The sequence below is a fragment of the Canis aureus genome, chromosome 10, assembly GCF_053574225.1.
Source record: "Canis aureus isolate CA01 chromosome 10, VMU_Caureus_v.1.0, whole genome shotgun sequence".
Classification (NCBI taxonomy): Eukaryota; Metazoa; Chordata; class Mammalia; order Carnivora; family Canidae; genus Canis; species Canis aureus.
In genome coordinates, this window is record NC_135620.1 from 8189106 (window position 1) to 8201397 (window position 12292).

At 36.3% G+C, this 12292-nt stretch overlaps 1 long non-coding RNA gene across 2 annotated transcripts in view; it reads left to right on the forward strand.

Moving 5' to 3' along the window:
* The window catches only part of LOC144321938 (uncharacterized), a 248343-nt gene extending 245249 nt beyond the window's left edge, over positions 1 to 3094 (forward strand). For both annotated transcript variants that reach the window (XR_013387454.1, XR_013387453.1), the window contains exon 5: positions 2919 to 3094. This is a non-coding gene — a long non-coding RNA (uncharacterized LOC144321938). The remainder of the gene's footprint in view (positions 1 to 2918) is intronic.
* Positions 3095 to 12292: the final 9198 nt, after the last annotated feature.

Sequence of the window (12292 nt, forward strand, 5' to 3'; positions counted from 1 at the left end):
AAGTAAACACTATTAGTGTTTTGTGTTCTCTTCCAGAAATTACTCATTCATTTACAAAGATACGTCAATAGATGGAAGGAGATAGATCAATAATAGATGATAGGTATGTAGAAAATCTTTACACAAATGGGAATACAATATATGTAAGATAATTTCACTTAAAAACTACGTGGGGCTTTTTTCTATATCTATTTCATTTTTTAAAAAGTAGCTTTTTAGTATTCTACTCTATCCCATAAATTGTTAGCCAGTCATCTGATGATGGACAATTAGCTTGTTTCCAATGTTTACTATAAAACAACCACAAAAAACTGTGTAAAATGCCACTGTAAACATATTTTATGTATTATGTATATATACATATTCATGCATAAAAATATATTTTTTAGGATTAAACCTAAGAATAGAATATGTACGTTTAAAATTATGACATTACCGAATTCCTCTCCACTGAAGTTGTATGCTAACTTATATTCTCATCAATAATAATGTTTCCATTTTCCTACACAATTCAGTAGTGATGTAGATAGAATCTACATTACAGAGTTGTGATAATTCAGAGGTATAAAATACATGAAGCACTTAGGACATTGTCTGACTATAAACAACTAGTCCATACTGTTAACTTGTCCTTCTGTATCAAGTCTTGCCCTCTTTCTTCAGGGCATTCTCTGCAAAATAGTGACTTGCTCAAAGCAAAAATATGCCTCAAAGTCATCAGGACCTATTCAGTATCCATATGATAAAGAGTAAATCCATTCTTGTGATTCAACACAAATTTGTTTAAGAGCCTTTTAAAATCAAGAGGCTATGGAATAATGCTAAAATTTTGAGTGAACTGGACACATGTAAATGCATTGTCTTAAGAGTTTACATTTCTAATAGAGGAGACAGACCTACCCTGTATGTCTAACTCACTTAAATTCTAAAGGAGGTTTTTAGGGTTCTGTGAAATAGTGAATCCATGTATCGTGAATGCTTATGGTTTCAAGGCCCAGAAAAGGTTTCCTTAAGCTTTAACTGAGCCTGATGATGTGAACAGGGATGATTGTGGAGGACCCTGGTGCCTGGAGTATAAGTAGATTTGACTTACAGGGCTTCCTTATGGCTTACAAATCCTTTCATGATTTCGCTCCAGCTCCTTCTGCTGTTATTGCCCTTTCAAAAGCTTTGCTTAGCCCATCCATAACAATTACCTGTATTTCTCCAAAGATGCTGTATTCTGATGACTCGAGGCCTTTGTGCATGTTCGTTCCCCCCTTTCATTTTCTCCCTATTTTTCTGTCTTCTTCCTTAGATTACCCTTCCTTTCTTTCTTTGGATCTCAGCTTGGATATTTCTTCCTCTGGCAATGCTTTTCAGATGTCTTGAATGTTGAAATAGATTTTTCTTTATTTCCTGTAGATCTAGGGTTTTTTTTAAAACTAGTTTTGTTGTAGATAGCAATTATCCTCTTATAAACGTGAACTGTGATTGCCTCCTTGGTTTGTAAAGCTCCATGTAGACAAGGGCCATATTCTGTTCTGCTTTGTTCCTTGAGTTCCAAATATAGGATCTGGTTTGTTGTGTATGATGAATAAATATTCGTTGAATGGGTGTCTGAATTTAAAATACAAAAATAAAGCACATCATACATGTAAATCCAAATGCAGTGTTTTCTAACACATCGTTGAATAACTTAGTGTGTGCCAGAACTTAGGAAAGATGATGCCACCCTTTCTCCATTGAAACAATACAGTGCCCCTTTTCGGAGCAACAGAATCAGAAAAAAAATATTACGGAATAGAAATGGCTTTAGAATGTGAACTGTCACTTTCAATAAACACCCTTTAAAAAAATTCCACTGCTTTTAGAAATATGGGAATTAGTACTTTTTTGTATCACAAGTGAATGTACATATTCTCACATTTAGGACTGTTGTATTAAAATAGTTCTAGTAAGACTGAGAAACAGTTGAAATCTCGGTGCACACAAAGACTGAAACCAAAATGTTCATAGATATTTATTACTTATAATTGCAAAAAAAATGGTGGTAGCAATCCAAATACCCATCACCTGGTGAAATGGTACACAAAATGCATCATATTTATCCAGTGGGGTATTGTTCAGCAATAATAATGAACAGATTGCACGGACATGCTATGACATACATATATCTCAAAAGGATTGTAAAATAGTGAAAGAAACCGGACACAAAAAACTATGTGTTGCATGATTCCATGAATATGAAATTTCTGAAAAGAGCAGGTCTCTAAAAGATAGAAAACAACATTTGCTTGGGATTGGGGGTGTGAGCCAGGATTGATTGCAGTTGGCCAGCAGTGAATCTTTCAGGGTGATAGAAGTGTTCTACTATTGTGGTGATGGTTACACAACTGCATAAATCTATTAAAAGTCATTGAAATATAAACGTCAATGGGTGACTTTTATAGTGTATAAATTACACCTCAATAAAACTCTTTACAAAAAGATCGAAACAAATGCATCTTACTGCATTTCTGATTGGAGTGTAAATTGATATAGAGTTTTGGATGAAATATTGGTAACATACATCAGAAGTTTAAAAGATTATGTTCTCTTTGATGTGGCAGTTGTACTTCTGAAATTTTATCCTAAGGAAACAATTAAGAAATGACAGATGTACACACAAGTTTGGTCAAAATAATTTGATTTCAGCATGGTTTTTTTTTCTTTGCTAAAAAAGTTTTTGTCATGATCTTAAATTTTCTCTTTGGGTTTGCATATAATTAGTGCTTTCATCAAAGATAAAATTTCTGGTTTGGGGATGTAAAAGAAATTAGAATTAACCTAATTATTCCAAGGGAATAATGGACGAGTTTATGAACTCTTCCCTGGTACAATGATCTCCTTTTAAACTCAAATAATAAAACTCCTTCCTCTCTCACTCATGCCACCAGCTTACTCTGAACACATGACCACAGAGAGAAGACATTTCTTTTGCTGGCCTATCCGACAGCTAGATGTGGAGACAGAATGAGATGCAGTGCACATCGAGCTACGTCTGATGAAATATATGATACATGAGTAAAATTGATGTGCCCAGTTGTGAAGTCATGCCCCTTAAAATAAAACTACTTGCCCTCTACTTCTTTCTTTATTCATCCTCGGAATTAAAGTGGAAGTATGGTAGTGGTGGGACAGTTTACAGTATGTGGATAAGGGTAATATACTGGAGGTTAGGACAGAGTAACAAGATGGAGGGAAACTGGGTCTAACGATCTCATGAAGCACAGTGGTTCTTCCAGCCTGTACTGGCCGATCTGCTAACATGAAAGAGAAATATACTGGGATTGTATTTGAGCTGCTATAGTCTTTGTTCTCCTTAAGGACTATTTAAGGATTTTGGACATCAGAAATTATATAAGCTCTGTATTTTCACCTGAAAACAAAATGCATGATTCCATGATTCCAGTGGTAGGTATTATATATAATATACACTCTCTTTCTAGAAAAACTTGCTACTGTCAGAAATATTGGAATTCCTGATTTTTTCATATATATGTATGCACATGTATGTTTTTCTATAGATATATTCATATATATATGTGTGTGTATACACATATACATATTGGTTTTATAACAGTTTCTGCTTCTGCTTACTGATTTCTTTATATGTATTTGTGTGTGTGTGTATGTACCTGAAAGAGTAGATGTGTGTGTATGTATATTCATTCCAGCAATTGACATATCAAATTATTACAGCATTAAAATTGATTAAGTAGGGAAACAGCCTAGTTAAGATATTTGAGATACTGCTGTGTATGCTGTTCACACACTTATTTCTCCAAACCCCATGATTCCTCTGAGTCTGAAACTTAAGAGATACGTAAAGTTGAGACAGTGTTTTTTTCTGGTCAAGAGAAACAGAGGTAAACTCAGCTGCAGGAAATTTATTTGGTGCCTAGGACCAATAACTATGAAGTAGATCCTAGATTGATGTGATGTTAAACAATGAAAGTGATCTTACTATGATCTGGATATCTTAGGAGATAGTGGAGCTGTCTATCCTATGACAGGCTAGTCAAGTGCTGTAGACAGTGAAGAGGATGTAGAGAAAATAAAATGTATATTTTGGCTTAAATGACCATCCAGACTCTTCATTACTTCAGAGGTCCCAACTTTGTTACCATTAGTGTTCAGACAATGCAACATTTTGAGTGCTCACCACAAAAGGCTACCTGTTTTAAATGTTAAGTTCCTTAATTTTTGAAACTAATATTGTATATGAAACTTCAAAGTCTAAGCTGGCTAGATAAAGGCAAGTGTCCATAATCAGTTTTAGCTGTATTTGCTGGAAACTCACTGCTGTGGTATGTCATTATAGGACCTTATTTTGTTTCCCTGTCTTAGAGCCTCAAAGACTGACTTTGTGGAAAGATTTTGCAAAAACCTTGTGCATTCCAGAAAGAAAAACAAATAACATATTTTTGGCATCTGGAAAGTTAACAGTTAATTTCTTCCTTTATGTGGTTGGTCACCATTCATGAGTTTGCTTACAATTTTATATATGTTACTAAAAAACAAATTTGGTTGTGTAGTGTGAGACATGAAGAAAGTTGACTAGAAAAAAATACTTAGGAAAATCTTGGAAAATTTTGAGATGGAAAGAACTGCTTTATCATTTCCACTAAAATGATAAAGATGCTTAAATAAAATCAGAACGCACCTGTGACTCTTTTCGCCCATTAAAAATTAAAATTAGCATACTGCCTTTCAACAACTACCCTTTTGATTTTCTTTAGCCTGGTAATTTGGCCTTGAGGACATGCTGATTGATTTGTGCTTCTGAAGAATTTAGGAAAGCCAGGAGAACTGCAGGTTGTAATTCAGAAATCCCAAAGCTGAGAAAGCCTAAAAGTCAGGAAGGGCATATTTATTGCCGTGTGAAGACACCATATGGCCTAAATTAGCCTGAGAGCATACTCAAAGGCATAGTGAAAATGCTAAGCATTTAGGTGTCTTCAGATCTAATTCATCTTCCTATGAAGAAAAAGTTGCCTTCATAAAAGAAAATTCCCAACAGCAGAGGCAGTGGCTCAACAGTGGCAAGTAGAATTGATCTGGTTACACACCCCCCACACACACATACACCTTCTCTACAAACCATCTAATAAACTTTCACAGGCCATTGTGAAGTGAAGCGATGAGCCATGTACTATACAGAAAGATGTCTTAGCTTATTAACACGTCGGCAAATTAAAAGCCAGCCTATTATCGTCATTGTGAGACGTCATTTCGTTCTGTATATTTCCACCAAGTTGGTCATCCTCAATTCTCTTTTCTGAACTCCCCACCACACTTTGATGAAGCCAGTTAAACAGTCACTGGCTTTGCAATCCCTACTTCTAAAGGAAAAAAAAAAAAAAAAAGTAAGTTCCAAAGGCGCTCACTGCTCCATGAGTAAAGGCAGCAGGCACTTGGCTCAGCAAAACAACAGCAGGTGAAATGTGGTGAAATGCTCATATTTATAGATGACCTGGCAGGATTTATAATGTGCAGCTAGAGTGTCTCTGGTGGAGATGGAGCTCTCAGTGACTACGCCACCGAGGTCAGTTCAAGGCAGCTGACTGGTTTTCTATATATGGCCCACGGAACAGCTGTTAAGTTTTGAGACAAGAGCATTTAAAACAAGTCTTGGACCTGTTAAAATCTAATAATTAGAATGAGAAATGACAGGACTGGGAGTAGAAGATGCCATAGTCCTGCCGTTAGAGAAATAATTCCCAGAGAAATGATTTTGTGTCAAGCCGTAGTTATTAAAATGAAAATATTTAATTATTTTTGTGGTCTGAGTAACAAGTAGAACAAAAAAATCAATGCAGTAAAGTTTATAATTTTGATTATGTGCCTCTCTCATTGAGCAGCACTTGAGCAGAAAACCAGATGGGCTCTGATTAGGCTTATAAATATAGAAATGTATTGATCATCCAGACAAAACTCCTTGAAGTGCTCCCTGCATGAGGTCAGTGCATCTTTAAGAAGGGAGAAAGAAGCTGTAGTCTGTCTTTCCAAGCTCCAACCACGTTTGCGGAGCTGACATCTCAATAAATTACAGAGCCATATTGACTTCTTTATGGACTCCGCACAAACAAAAAGGGATTATGTTGAGCGGCATTTAGACAAATGTACAGAATCCTGTTTTGATTCCAGTATGTGGATATAAATTTTGTCGGTGTTAAAAAGAGTCTGGAGTAGCAGAGCCAACCATGGATAGGCCTATTTGCATGAAGGAATGCGATTTTCACAGAGTCAGGAATATTTTGGCTGCAACCACTTCTGGCCCATTAACCTCATCTCCCCTCCCTTCTGTTTACACAGTGAATGAGATATGTTTTCACCTTCTGATATTCCTTCCCACCCCTATTTTTCATTCCTCTGAATTATCTCCTAGCACACTCACTAACCCCAAACAAGAAAATGTTCCTGCTGAACATCATCCTATCACTTCAGCTTCTCCTAGGAATTCTGGAATCTTGATGGATGGAAACTCCCTAATAGGCCCCTGGAAGCTTTCTCTCCTCAGATGTCTATCTTTGGCTCACTTCCTTGTTTTCCCAGGGCAAGGAAGAAACTGTATCATTTCTCTTAGTAACCAAATACATATTTGTCATAAAATTATATTTATGTGAAACTCATGGAAAATAGAAAGCTAAGCACCTCTACGTAAAGTGGCCCCCATGGCCTGCAAGGACTTTTGTTAGAATATCACTTCTGTGAAATATCTCAATTATTTCTTCACAGCATGAAAACTCTAGGGACCCTTTCAAGACCAATACTATCAACATCCACAGTGTTAAGGCCAAAGCTGCCACTTACGGGTCATGGTACCATTTTTAGGTCACTCATGCATCTTTGGGAACAAAGCTTACCCTACCCATCCATCTTAGAGAGGCATTTTATCCAGGCCATTAGAAATATAACTCAGCCCAAAATAAACGAAGCCAGATCTAAAGGGATTTGTACTAAAGACCTCTCTCTTTTAAAATATGAGTATTGAAATCTTATCCTCAGCTAGATATCTTGTTTATAGAGTCACTTGATCCACTTGATACAATTTACTATTTTGTATGTCCATCTATGTCTCAGAGAAGATTTAGAGAAACAGGAAAAATAGAGGAAAATCAAGGTCATACGTGTAAAATAAACCAAAGAAGCATTGGAGATTAAAATAAAGTATAAATCTCTTGTTTCATGTATTGATTTGTGGGTCTCTTCAGTTTGTGAAAGACAATGTTGTCCATGTTTACCATGTTCTAGGTAGACAACATGTTAAGGGCTTTGCAAATCTCATTTCAACCATCTCAAGAATTCTTTAAGGTTGATATTCCTCCTAACGTGACTTCTATTTCATGAACTAGAAAACTGAGACCTAGAAAACTGCCACTTGTAAGTGGCAGGGCAAGGAGTCCTATTTACCTCATGAAGATAATAACATTGCCTTTCGATTTCTAGATATGAAACAAAATAACATAGTCCAAGTAAGCAAGGTAGCTAAAGTCCATGATCTAACTAATAGCAAAGCAACAACAGAGATGGGAATCCCCTGAATCAGGATCACTGCTATTTTTACGACATAAAAAATTCAATTTATCTATATAAATATGGCATATTATACTGCCATCTTATAATTTGCCAATTGTATTTAGACCCTTACATAATTGGCATCATAATAAATACTTGTTTAATGTTTTATGGCCTAAATAATAAACTTTGCGGTTTTGTCCCTGGTTATGGAAAGGAAAAACATCTCTTCTGTATATTCTACCAAAAACCTTATGAAAAGTCCTTGAGAGAATTACTCAATATTAAATGAGTCATTCGCCATTTAGGGTGGTTTATTTTAGTCGAATAATTCAATTACTCTCCTTTTAATAACTAGCTGGATTTAATTGCATGGAAGGCATAGACACATAGTGGTCACCATTAATTGTTGAATTAATTAATTTTTGGTTGGTGTAGTGGAGGGATTTAGGAAGAGATTTGATGTTGGTGCTCCAGGCAATTTGTACAGAATAAACCTGGATGAGTTTCAGCTGCAGAAGATAGTTTTAAGATAATATCCCAAGCTCCAGAAGACGGCATAAGTACAAAGTCAGAACCTAGGAAAGCTGCCAAAAGGGACAGAGAAAGCCCTGCATATCCTTTAGCTACATGTTCACTTTGCTAGGGATCCTGGCCCTGATTCCATGTCGTGCCACCAGAGACACAAAAAGACCACATGGCAAATACATAACAAGCCATTAGCACTGGGAGGCGTTGAGAACGAGAAGTGGCAACTTTGCCTTTACTCACACTGCTTTCTCTTCCTGGGATACCCCTCCGTCTCCCTACATCCACCCGTCACATCCCGTCGCCCACACACAGACTCTTTTCTTTCTCCAAGGCTATGAAACAGCCCCTGCAGCCTGTCCCTAACTGCTTGTAAGGGTTGCTCATCTGTGGTTCACAAAGACACGTGCTTTCAGGAACCAGGAAGGTGCCCTAGTAAGTGAAGCAGGCAGTATGACTCTGTGGAGTCTAAAGGGGGCATCCCTTCCAGACCCTGTGAGTGGACATTTACTGGAGTTGAGATTTCTTTTGATAGGTGCCACCTCTTTCTTTCCTAAGGTAACGGCGCCTCCGGAGCATCATGACTCAGGATTCCCCAAGGGAAGTAGATTACTGTATTCCACAGCGGTGCTAGAGGTTGGAAGGTGCCAACCCATTCCTTATAATATTAAATAGCTCTTGTGCTGAATGGCAATAATTTTGCAGCCCTTGAGCCTATATCTCAGAGATTATTTCTAAATATTTCATTCATTATTCAGTGTACAGGTGCTGGTTTATAGTAGTCTCTTGGGAACTTTTTCTTTTACCTTTCAATCTGCTGCTTCTGATCGGTTGTGGCCTAAGACTCTGAATAAGTAGCTTTTGGGAATTTGGAGTAAAATGAGAATAAATTTGAGCACACCAACCTAGAACTATCTATAAACTACCAGATACACTTTTAAGGTGATATGCAATAGGTACAAAATACTATATGTAACCTCTAGGTAGATTTTAAGATTTAACATTAAATATTGAATATATATATGTATATATTTACATAATCTCTACCCCCAATGTGCAGCTAGAACCCATGATCCTAAGATTGAGAGTTGGAAGCTCTTCTGACTGAGCCAGTAGATGCCCCTAAATATTAACAATATACTCATAATCAAGCTTAGGAATTATTAAATAGCACTAATATTGATACTCTTTGTTTCCTAATTTCATGTCTTAGCTTCTCTACCAGAACTAACCACTACTCTTTAATATTAATGGATACTCTTTCTTTGTTATTGTTTTTAATACCACTACTACATGTTTAATGCTACTAGACAATTCAGTCTAGCCTAGTTTTCTTGTTTGGGGGATTTATAGAGTTATCAAACGTGAGGTCATCCCACCTTCAATTCCATTTTTCCTTCGTTTTGTTTCTCAAATCCATCCACATTGTTTTATATTGCTGCAATTAATTCTTCTCATTCCATAAAAATTCCACTATGACAATTGAAAATGTTATCTATACTCGTCAATACATTGTTGCTGATATATATATATATATAATTTATTCATGTAAATGATATATACATATCATTCACTCAACATTATTCAAATGTTGTCCACTCAATACATATATATTTTTTTCTACTCTGAATAATCCTGTTGTGAATATCTCCTTTGGTGTACATAACAAGACTTGCTGTTTAAAGGCGTTCAAAGTAGTTATTATGATTCATATGAAGGGATAAATTTTAGATGTGGCCTAGCAGATATTTAAAATAGAGTCTTCCAGTGCATGAATAGGGTGTTTTGGTCTAATTGAGGCTTTTAAATATCTTTCAATAAAGTTTCATACTTTTCTCTGCAGAGACCATTAGCCTCCTCCGGTCTATATTTCCTCCTTCTGTAATTATAACTAGAAGGCAGAACATCTCATTTATCCCTTACTTTTAAAAATTTTGTCTTTCCTTATATCTGAACTATGATGTAGGTATTCCCTTCAGATCTCTTTTCCAGTCCTCTAAAAACCTTTGACCATTAATTGTGAATTTTTATTCTTGAATTATATTTCTTTTTGACATCAGTCTTGCAATAGTTTCTTATTGATTATCCTCTTTAAAAACTTGCATTTTTTTCTCTTGACTATTTTATATTGTTTTATAATTTCTAATTCTATCATCTGAAGTCCCTGCAGATCTAAAGTTACTGCCTTTTAGTTTCTACTGACTTTCCCTCAAGTCATTCTATTTTATAGGGGTGTTTTTTTGTGTGTGATTAAAAAAATTCCTAGCTCTATTCAGTTGAACTTAATTTGGAAGAATAGCATGGTATTGACTGAGGGAGAGAATTTAACTTGTTTATGCTAAAGTCCAGAACTTGCTAATAACATGGGGTGCCACTGTAACCTCCCCAGTTCTCCATCTTCATACAGACATTTTAGATTCAGCTCTTCCACTTGAGGGGCAGTCTGATGGCATTGGCTCTAATCTCCATATTTCTCTAGATATTAGTATCCATGGCCATTGCACACCATTCACAGCTGCCTTCTCTGGTTAAAGTTCATAGTTGTTATTGTTATTTGGGCTTAATTTTTACCCTTGCAGATTTTTCTTGCTTGTCATGAATCCATTAATACTTTTCTAAACATGTTTCTTCCAGATGTGTAGGATTGTAGTAGGAAGGCTTTGGAGTCACTAGTCGGCCTCCTTTGCTGTAAGAGAGTGAAGTCCAGGCACATGGTGTTAACGTCATGGTGCCTTCACCTCTACCGACTGAATCATGCCCTTCCTTGGGAAAATAGAGAATAGGATCAGCAGGATTGAATTACAGCTGTGTGTGTAAAGTCTGGGAAGTGTGTTTGGGTACGTGTGTTTGACTTAGATAAATAAGATGTTACTTTGGAGATCTGATATTAATGAACTTCTTTGGGGACTAGTTGAGTATTCACAAAAGAATAATGGATTCTGAACATTTTGATCTGATGGATATAAAGTGGAAATGTTAATAAGAGTCACATGCTAATTTCCATTAATAAGATGGCCCTGAGGCTGTAAAAAAGAAGTTTTGTTTCATTGATGGCGAAGTGAACTAATGACCGTCAAGGAAGCAAATACTTTTACTCTTTTGTGTTCATGATAAAATGAGAAGGCAAGTTCTTTCTGGAAACACAGTGATAGCATTTCTTCCTTCTAATTAGTTTGACACTTCTTTTTCCTTTGGATAACCACTTGGGAAATATAAAATGTAGTGAGGTAAATGCCAGTTGTTGTTTTTTTTTTTTTTTTTTAAGACAAAAAGGGATTTAATAATGTCTGAAAAAAGTCTCACTTATCTACTTAGTGTTTTATGCCAAGAAAATACCACGAATTGTCCAATTAACCTTAAAATTCTGTGGGTCTCTCAGTGTCTGTTGTGTGTTTCACCTTTTGATAGACTATTTGGCTATCGTCATGGTTTTGCTTGACCATCTTGGTAAGTATAGTCAAGTTAACACAGGTTCATCAGGATGGCCATGAGGTGGTGGCTGAGAAACTTGGAGGTTGAGGTAGAAACACGGGATGCTGCTGAGGCACTGTGCCGGCAGATTACTCCTGCACCAAGCTACTTGCCACCGCAGTGCTGGAGTTAAGGAGCATCCTGAGGCTAGCTGTCCCAAGCACACTGTGCCTAGAAGGCTCATTTTGAACAGTGAGAAATCTGCACAAATGTTGTCTCCTAGCTTTGTCTCTCTTTGTTGAACAAGCACCCAGTGTGTACTCCTTAGGTTACAATGTCTCTGCTTGGTGCAGACTGGAGATTACATGGGACAGTTTTAGACAGGCATGTTAAAGAACACATGGGCTTTAACCAAAGCCAAAGGAACAGAAATATACTTTCTAGCCAAATAATTGATTGCTTAATGTATTCAGCATACAATCAACTCCAGGGAAAATATGACTGTTGTGTTTGTTTCAGGGTCACAGGGAGGGAATTCTTTTTATTCTAGGATACTTTCTTAGATACACTCTGCTGAAGTTAAAAACAAACAAAAGGAGTGAGATCTTATTAAACTTAGACAAACTTAGGAATAATGGTAATTATGAGAACTATAAATTACTGGAGGTATTTAAAATTAGGAAGCATTGCTAGAAAGGTAGTGAGAAGTAAACAAATTCTTCTGTGCTGCCTGAAAATAGTTGGTGGCACTAACTCTTTATAAATCGGTGCTTCAAATTTTGATAATTATCCTTAATGTTAATTACTGGAA